Below are 10,419 nucleotides of genomic sequence, written 5' to 3' on the forward strand. Positions count from 1 at the left end.
CTCAGTGAAACAATGATCCAAGTACAAAGGACTCACAGAGGAAAATGCTATATATGTCCAGATAAAGAACTGATGGACTCTGAATACAGACTGAAACATATATATATTTTTAACTTACTTTATCCTTTCTTGTGGGTTTTTTTTCCTTTTGATCTATTTCTTCTTTCACAAATGTGACTAACATGGAAATATTTTTATATGCTAGCACATGTATAAATTATATCAAACTGCCTGCCTTTTTCAGAAGAGGAGAAGGGAAAGAGGGAGAAAAATTTGGAACTCAAAATCTTATAAAAATGAATGCTAAAAATTTTCTTGACATGTAATTGAGGAAAAAATAAAATACTATTTTTTTAAAACGTGTTTGACATTCATTGAGCAAATACTTATTAAATGTCTCCTATACCCCTGACCTGAAAGAGCTTACACTATATTAGGAGAGAAAGTAGATAACACATGTACAGAAAATTGAACATAAAGTTGATATAAAGGAGTTTCTTATGGGGAGGAAGTAAGGAGAATCAGCGTAGGATTCCTGTAGTAGGGAATATTTTTGCCAACCTTTGAAGGAAGTTAGCTATTTTTCTAGGCAAAGGTGAGAAAAGACCACATTCCAGGCATGGGGGACAGCCTATACAGAAAATTAATGTTGAGGGAATGTTAATTAGTGTAACTGGGTGATTATAAATGTTTCCTTGTTTATAATATAAGGATATTAAGATAAAAGTCTCTCTGACTTATAAAATCCAATGAGGCTGTATGTCAATGACATCAAGTCTATTATGGAATTTATCGAGAAATCTCATCCATGTACTCTGATAACCTGTGTCCATTTATACATTTTTCAGGAAGCAATATGAAAAGCAGAAGCCAGATTCTTAATTAAGGGTGTAACATCTCAGTCCTCTGGAAAATGTGTCTCATGTTCTCATCTACCTCTTCAGACAAGATAACCTTGATCATTATTGTCCAAACGATATGGGCACACACAGCTAAAGATACGTGATTCTCTTGCATTTATTGGACACTAACTACACACTTTGTACAGCAGGGCATGCCACTCCACTGTCATATTAGAATTTCAATAATGTGCATGGGTCAGTTTATAAACAGATTCACCAGAAGATTCACAGAATCTCAGAGCTGGAAACACTCTCAGAGATCGTCTTGTCCAATACAATAGAACATAAGCTCCTTGAGGACAGGGACTGTTTCATTATTATTTTTCTATTCTCAGAGCCTAGCACACTGACTGGAATATAACAGGAACTTAATAAATGTTCAATGGATAAAGGAATATCATAACATAAATCAGGAAGAGGCATACAGTGGATAGAGGGTCAAACCTGAAGTCAAGAAGATGTATTCAATTCCTTCTCTACTTATAACCTTTACTGCCTGCTACTCATATGACTATAGGTAAGTTACTCAAAGTCTAAGCGTGCCAGCTGTAGATCAGTTGGTGATACAAATCAATTGAAGAGATTTCCAATCTAGGAAGTTCCCTACACTGATGAAATCAAAAGCCAAGATGTATTCCTGAAGGCAGGAATATGCACATGCATTCTCTCTCTCACATGTCTCTCTCTCTCTCTCTCTCACATGTCTCTCTCTCTCTCTCTCTCTCTCTCTCTCTGTCTCTCTCTTACATACACACACACACACACATACACACACACACACCTCCAGATGAAAAGGGAGAATTGGTATGACATAATAAATAGAAAGTTGCCCTCAAAGTCTAAAAGCCCTATGTGATGGCTCTCTAGGAAGAAGATCAGTCTTGGGATGAGTATATTTGAAAACACAAGAAATCAATTAAAATATTTTAAAATAAAATTGGCAAAAAATTTGCAAGACAACTTGGTTTAGTTCATCAAAATATATTAAACCACAGGAACATGAAATCCTAACATCTTCAGAGATTCAGAACTGGAAGGGACTTCACTGGTCATCTAATACAACATAAAGTCACACAGATAGTAAAGGGCAGAGCCAGACTACTTCAGGTTTGTCTGTATCTGGCAAAAATGCTAGAGTATAAAATGTGACCATTTCCTTGAAATGAAGAAGAGATCTCATTTTTGTCAGTAGGAATATGCTGATTAAAACTACTTTTTGGTCTGCATTGGCAAAGAGTTAGCCAAGATGGCATCTCATGTGAGTTGCTGGCTTTGTCAAACAAAAAAGCATAAAGACTGCAAAGCTTTTTTGCAATTTGATATAAATATTATATAATATAAATATATGAGAAAATATCCAGAATTAGTAAATGAAACAATTGGCTTTTATTTTTTCCAAACAAAAAATCTCTAGCAAAGCTAAAAGATCCTTTAAGAAAAGTTTGCTGATTTTAAATCTTTGGGAAGATAATCTACAAATTCATTTAAAGCATCCTTGATGAAGGTTCAGAGTACCAAACAGGCAGGCTTTCCTAAATGCTTATCCAAAGCACACAGTAGGTATTTAATAAATGTTTATTAATTGATAAAGCAGACCTCATTCTGATATTCATAAAATTGACTAAAAGAAGTGTCAGGTATATCTCATTTCTTTTAATTTTTTTTTTTGTTGTTGACTACAAAAAAGAGCATTCGATTCAAAATTGAGCTATTTATAGATTTAAAGAACCTGGATACTTCCCCCCACTTTTTAAATGACAAGAAATTGGAGACTTGAGAAGCACTTGCACCTATCTCATCGAATTTGATCTTCACAACAGCCTTAGGGTAGTAAGTGATATTATTATCCTCTTTCTACAGATCAGGTGAGATTTGAACCAGTGTTGAATGACTCCAAATCCAGCTCTCTTCTCCTGTTCCATACTGGCTCTCATAAAAAGGTGAAGTCTTAAAATAAAATGTTTACAAATCTAGGCAGCACTTTTGCCTAAATGAAGTCCCTTATGCTATATGCACTAGGACTTTACTGGAGATCCCCTAGACTTTTGAGTTACAATTATGGCTCTAGGTAAAGTCACAAAATCTCTCTGGGCCTCAGTTTCTTCATCTGTAAAATGAGATTGTTGAACTAAATGACCTCTGAAGTCACTTCCTACTTTAAATCAATGCTTCTATGACCCAGATCCAGCGGCCAGACCTCCCAGTAGATTTATTTCCTCTCACTAGTTCAAATACTTAAACTAACCTCTAATTATCCCCAATAACTAGTGATACTTGCCCCTGTCCCTGGTGACCTCTCGGTGACCTGAGAATCACCACCAATTTGGCTGAGAGTGAAAGGGCCGGGCCAAGCCCCAAATCTCCATATCGGGAGGGATTTGGTTTTCCTTTCTCCTTCAATAGCTCCCGTTTGTCCAGCTTTTGGGGCTTCTCAGTTTCCTCCATTCTCATTTCTATGGTCTTTGATAGCTCTGTGAGTGACCACCCTTATGGCTTAGACAGGTGTGCCTTTCACTCCCACACTAGCAGATGCTGCTAATGGTTTTCCTCCTCCCTCCTTTCCATTTTTCAGCTAGAAAAATGCTAAGGAGAAGGAAGGTGGGTTTGGTCTTTGCCTCAGTAAGGATTTGAGTTATCTGCTCAGAATTTTCTCGTCTTTCTTGACTTATCTCTACTGTAATGCATATCTATAAGGGATAAAAATGAGGATAGATTTGTGAGTTCATTGATAAAGCAAACTCACAGATGAGGTAACCAACCCCCTACCAATGCATGTTAGCACTTTCTCTCACACGTCTGTGAAAGTCTAAATGCTCTGTGCCTTCTTTGACTCTACATCTTCACCCTCCTAGGGAGGTCAAGTCCCTCTACCAATTTAGGTCAGGACCTCTCATGTGCTGATTATGAAAACCCAGGCACATCTCTTAGCTCCTCTATGCCCTCAGAGAAGATTTCAACCTACATTAGTAGAGGAAATTTCCCTGCTCTGGACTATAAATCTTACTCTTAGAGACTCGTCTACAGAAAGTGACTTGCCAGGGTTACATGGCTAGTAGGATTTGTACACAGGTCTTCCTGACTCCAGGCCTGGCAATCTATTCACTTCGCATTTAATAAATGCTTGTTGATTTCTTCACATAGATAGATGGATGGATAGATATACAGATATTTGTATATTACACTAATACATATTATCTTTCTCCACCTGAGGGTCAATCCTCTTAGAAATTTAAATCCCACCATAAATTGGATTGTGTTAAACTGTAGAAAGTCTTCAGATAAGGTAAAGACAAAAGTAAATTTTTCTGTTTTATTTAAAAGAGAAACAATTTTCACTAGGAAACATCTGAAAACAATAAAAGTTTAAACCTGTCATTGGAAGGTCACAGCCACAGTCCTCAAAGGATAGAATTCTTTTTCCAGGAAGGTTTACTTAGACTTTCCCCTACACTCCTCCTCAAACACACACATTAATACAGAGAGAAATAAGGGGGGGAGGGGGGAGTGAGCACACCCCCCATCTCCCTACCCAAATGCTAGATACATACCATGTTTCCCTGATAATAAGACCTATCCCGAAAATAAGCCCTTCCCTTACTGTGTAAGATTCCTCTAAAATAAGCCCTCCCTCGAAAATAAGCCCTATTGAGGTTGCTACTGTAGTGAAGGTGATCCCCTGCGCTACATGCTACATTACGGTACCCTCTGTATGCACCGTCCCGTACCCCTCCTCTCCCCCCCCCATGAAACGCATCAGAGCTGCAGCAGTGAGCGCGTCATCCTGTTCTTTATTGAATTCATTATTGAATAAAGGTACATTTTTTTGGTTCACATTTACCTGTTTATTAAAATTGCTGTCAATGTTCATTAAAATAAGCCCTCCCCTGAAAATAAGCCCTCTGGTGTTTTTCTGTCCAAAAAATTTAATAAGACAGTGTCTTATTATCAGGGAAACACGGTAGTTGCTAGCAGAAAGGAAGTGAGTGCTTACTAGCAGCACTGAGGATATTTTCGGAACTTCCTTAACTTGGGAAAATTACTCAAGATAATTGAACAAACTTTGCAACATCAGTTTCAAAGGTTTCTGGTCCTAGAAAGGGCTTCTGGGGCTTCCTTGGGCTTCAGGTTAGTGTCTACCACCCAGAAAGTATTTGGTAAACCAAATGTTTCCCTCTTCATTCATCTTCAGTTTACATTCAAGGGATCCCTTATCTCTTTAAGAAAAACTTCCTTCTCAATAAACAGTTTGGGGGAGGGCACTAGTTGGGAGGTTAAGATGCTTCCTTAACACATGCAGATTTCTAGGTCTACAGTTTGTGTAGTTGGGATAAACAGCCCAAAGATCTGCCCCTCTTTCCTTCTGAAGACAATTCTTTTTAGAGCAATTAAACAAGACCAAGCAGGCTCTCCTTCAGACATTTGACCAGTCTCCCTCAGGAAGAATTTTAACTTTCTGACTTTCTAACTTTGACAAGTCCATTAAAAAAAAAATAATCAGAGAATCTTAGACCTGGAAAGGACCCTAGTGCCTCTTTTACAGGTGAGGAGACTGAAATACAGAGAAAATAAGCATACGGTGTCCAAGCTGAAACTAGAAATCACCTTTGCCAATCGTTTAATGATAATAGGATGAGATAGGGTCCCAACTGTGATTTCATTGAGATAGGGAACTCACTCTACCCAAATAGATCTCACTCAATCTCAACTTCTAGTTCTCATTTATAGTCCCATATCTAGTCAGTCCTGTAAACTCTATCTTCTTATCACTTCCCTGATCTATCCCCTTCTATCAAAAAAAAAAAAAAAGACATTCTGAGAGAGAAACAGCAAGTGGTATGTGCCAGAAAAGTCAAATCATTGCCACCTCCTTGACCACCACCTCCCTTCAGAGACTAATGGAAATAGTCCATGACTCTGAGCCCAAAGCCTGGGGAATGGCAGTGCCCTCTATACCAGCAGCCCTGCTTCCAGCCTGGTCCCCGTAGCCATCATTGAGATCAAGCCACCCTTAAACTATAATGAACCAGATGTCCTCCTTACCACTAATACCAACCATTGACCAACAGCCTAGAGTGGGCAGCTAAATCCAAGAACCCTAGAAACATCCATGTTCCCTAGGCTAAAGGTCCTTCACCCAGAGCCATCAGTCAGGCCAGCAATCCCTGTGGAGAGGGTAGTCACTTGCTTAAAAGTGCATTTCTCTTAATGATTTAGAGCATGTTTATGTGATTGTTTATAGCTTGGATCTCTTCCTTTGAAAACTGCCTGTTAGTATCCTTTGACCATTTATCTATTGGGAAATTGCTCTTAGTCATATAAACTTGAATCACTTCCTTATACAGCTTGTTAATAAGACCTTTTTCAGAGATACTTGTTGCAAAGATGTTTTCCCTCAGTGTAATGGGAATGCAAATTCGGAAGATCTTCCCTGCCCCTAGGCTAAAATGCACCTGAAGCCTGGGGAGGGAGGCTTGTTTTTCAGTAGATACTTCTTGATTGGCCAGTGAGTCAATAAGGTTGTTACATTCTCTGAGCCAGGAGAAGGCTATATAAGCACTGATGTGTAGCTTTGTTTTGGGACTCACTTTGAGAAGTGTTCTGTGATTTGATCTGAATTCTGGGAAGCCGTTGTTGAGAGTCCCCCGGCTTTGAAAAACCCAGATGTGGAAACCCAGATGTTGACTGGGTATGGATGTAATGGTTGGACAGTTTGGAAATCTGTCTACTTGATCTGTTTCTCTGACTTGATAATTCTGTGTATTCTGAAATTTGGGGTGCTGACCATTTTCCCCTGAACAAGGTAAACAATATATGTCTGACTGATTAAAGTAAGCTTGTTAACCCATTTTGAGTTGCTTTCCTTTAACAAAGCAGATCCAAGAACCTGTGCTAGCAGCCACCCTGGGAATGCTGGGGTGCTTGCTGCTACACTCAGTTAGCTGTTTCTCTTCTAATTTTTACTACACTAGGTTTGCTTGTGCAAAAAACTTTTTTTTTAATTTTACATAATAAAAATTACCTATTTTATATTGTGTGATCTTCTCTATCACTTGTTTCATCATGACCTCTGTCCTTTATCCATAGATCTGAAAAGTAATTTCTTCCTTGCTGGTCTAATTTCTTCATGATGTGACTTTATATCTAAGTCACATATCAATTTGAAGCTTATTCTGTTATATGACATGATATGAGGTTTTGGTCTAAACCCAAATTTTGTCAGACTGCTATCCCAGTTTTCCAACAGTTTCTGTCAAATAGTGAATCCTTCCCCCTAGCAACTGAGACCTTTGGGTATTGAATTGAAGTAACTCTGTTACTGTATTTGTTTACTTCTGTAGGTTGTATACCTAATCTATTCCCTCAGTGATTTATAAGGTCATAAATTGGATTATGTTAAACTATCGAAATAGTCTTGCAGATAAAGCAAATGTGAAAATCATTTCCCAGAAAAGATCTCAAAGCTACAGAAACAAATACACAACAGGATGGGCAAAAATGGATGAAGCCTCAAAACCAAAATGAGATTAGGGAAGATTTCCTATAGAAAATCAGTCTTTAGATGGACCTTGAAGTATGTGGATGTTCGGTGAATAAAATTAATCCAACAAACTTATTGAGTGATCTACTGTGTGTTCTGCTCGAGATTCCAGGAGAACAAAAACATTGTCTGAAAAAAAATGCATACATACACACAGATGCAGACACACATATTTATATGCTCATGTATAGATAACATATATACAGGTATACTTAATACACATCTATATCATACACATGTGCACAAACATATGTGTTACATATATAAATACACACATATATATGCTATAAACAAATTTTTAAGGGGAGAAAACTAGTAATTAAGTAGCTGGGGGCCCAGGAAGGAAGTGTGACCCTGGACAAGTCCCAAAATTTCTCAGTATTCCAAGGATATTTTCTAATACATTAAGAGAAAGTGCCCATCTGCTTTGATAGGGTCAGTTTCTCTTTGGTAGCTTCCAATACCAATGAAATCAAAGTCTGGTAAAAAGAAAAGTAGGGGAGGGATAGAGAGATATTAAATGACCTTAAAGAGAAGAAGCAAAGGGTAGTTCTGGGATGAAAAAAACTGAGAGATCATCTAGGCTGAGAGTTCCTCACCTTTTTTTGGGTCGTTGACCCTTTTGGTGAAATCTATGGATACTTTCTCAAAATCATGTCTTCCAATTCATAAAATAAATAATAGGGGATTATAAAAGAGATCAATTGTATTTAAATCAAGTTGACAAAATATATTTTTTGAAAAACAAACCAGTTTGTGAAGTGCAAGTTAAGGACGCTTTGACACGGTCCTTCACTTTACAGAAGAGGAAACTGAGAAGCCAAGGATTTATAAGGGAGCCTCATGTGAATTTGAGCTGGAGCAGTCTTCCTTGACATTTTACTAAATTATTCGGAGCAGAGAGTATAGGGAAACCTCAAAATCTTCAGATGACACTCAGTCCTTCTGGGTAGTGAAATGCCAGGCTGACGAAAATAAGCTGCAAGGCGATCTCACCTAGCTGTGTGAGTGGGCAGAGAAGTGACAGATGAGCGTCAGTGGAAGCCACTCTATGGTAAAGCTTAGAGGGGAAACTCATGCAGTGATGCTCAGCAGATGATGATGGACTGTGAAACCTGAGTCATGAACCCAGGAAAGGGATGTTGACGTCATCATGTACTCAGAAACCAGCCTAATGTATCCTTCAGTCCCAAAGGTCAACACAATACTGCTCCATCAGGAAGAATGTAGGAAACAAAACAGAAAGGAAAATCAAGGCTTTGAAAAGACCACACCTAAAGTACTGGAAGTCATTCAACTCACAGACCCTTTAGGATAACTCAGATTGTTTAGAGGAAATGGGACTTGCCAGTGACCAGAACCATAATTAGCCTTTTTTGTAGCTGGACTAAACAGCACCCTCAAGTGAGGTGGAGGTAGGTTCCTCACTCTGTTTGGCAGTTAGAGATCATGGGACTGTGAGTCACTGCTGGAGAGGGCATAGGGCAAAGCCAAAGGCCTCAAAGTTCTCTAAGTTCTTTCTAAATTTGGCACCCCGAGGCAGAGTCCTGATTATCTTACCCTAGTTACAACTCTAATAGAGGTTTTCATATCAGAAGTTACATGTTCAGGTCCTCATCACTGCTCACCTCGATTCTTCCATAGGCCTCCTAATTGGTTTCTCTGACTCAAGTCTCCCCGCTTCATCCTCTCTTCCATAGAGTGACCAAAGTGATTTATTTTCCTTAGCACAAATTTATCATTTCCCTGCTCAATAAACTCCAGTATTTCTCCTTTGCCTTTAATATAAAATATAAACTCCTCCATTTAGATTTGAAGCCCTTCCCAGACTGACCCCAGCTTCCTTTGGTCCATAATCCTCTTGTACTTCATAATCCAACTAAACTGGCTTTCTCTCTGGTCTTATACATGACTCCATCTGTGATATCCATAGTTTGCACCAGCCATCCCCATACTTAGAATAATATTTCAGCTCTGCCATTTTATTCCAGGAACTAGCAGAGTTTATGTTATACTGGCAGGGATTTTGAGAACTCAAAACCACCTGCACATCACAAAGAATCACTGGAGCAGGACTTTTTTTTTTTTTAGAGTAGAATTATCTTGGAAAGGACAACACACAGTATTTATATTCCAATGCAGCTGTTATTGTTGGGTTGTTTTCAGTCATATCTGACTCTTCATGACCCCATTTGGGGTTTTCTTGGCAAAGATACTAAAGTGATTGCCAAACAGCTCATTTTGCAGATGAGGAAACTGAGGCAAAAGAGGTTAAATAACTTGCCCAGCTTACTTGCCAACTTAGGAAGTTTCTGAGTTTGAACTCATGAAGATGACTCTTCCCAGCTCCAGGCCCGTCTATATACTGTGCTGCTTTGATGACCTTCAGTGCAGCTGGGATCTCACCAGTTGAGGACTTCTTTCCACTTCTCTATGTTGAAAGTCATCCTTGCCTGCCCATCCTGTGCATCTCTTGTCCATATCTCCCTTTTTGCTTTCTCTTGACATATCAAGGATACCAGAAGAGCTTTCTGCCTATCTATCTACCTATTACCCCTCAATCTCACCATGTGACTGATTCATTTTCCTCCCCATCATAGAATTCCTTATGACATCCTTTATGTCTGTTATTTTCCACAATGGGTAAATGGTGCAGCCTACTCACACTCCTTGTTCTACTTAATTCAGTGTCCCTTCATAATCAACAAACAGTAAGTATTACTGGGAACTGAGATTCTCTACTTTTTTTCATTAGAGGTAAAATGGTAAAGATGTGGTCCACTGGTCAACATCTTTTACAGAAAACCCATTTTTTCCCTCCACAATGAAAATGGCCAGTCTTTATTCATGGGTAGATGACTCTCAGAGAATTTGTAGAAATAGAAGAGGGACACACACCAGTAGTTATGGGTGTTCTCCCAAATGCTTTTTTCTAGTTTTAACATAGTTTGAGCTTCTTTTTCCCAAGTAAATAAAATT

This window comes from Petaurus breviceps, unplaced genomic scaffold (assembly GCF_028583685.1).
Source record: "Petaurus breviceps papuanus isolate PSGF00001 unplaced genomic scaffold, PetGlider_PUasm1.0 225, whole genome shotgun sequence".
Taxonomy (NCBI): Eukaryota; Metazoa; Chordata; class Mammalia; order Diprotodontia; family Petauridae; genus Petaurus; species Petaurus breviceps.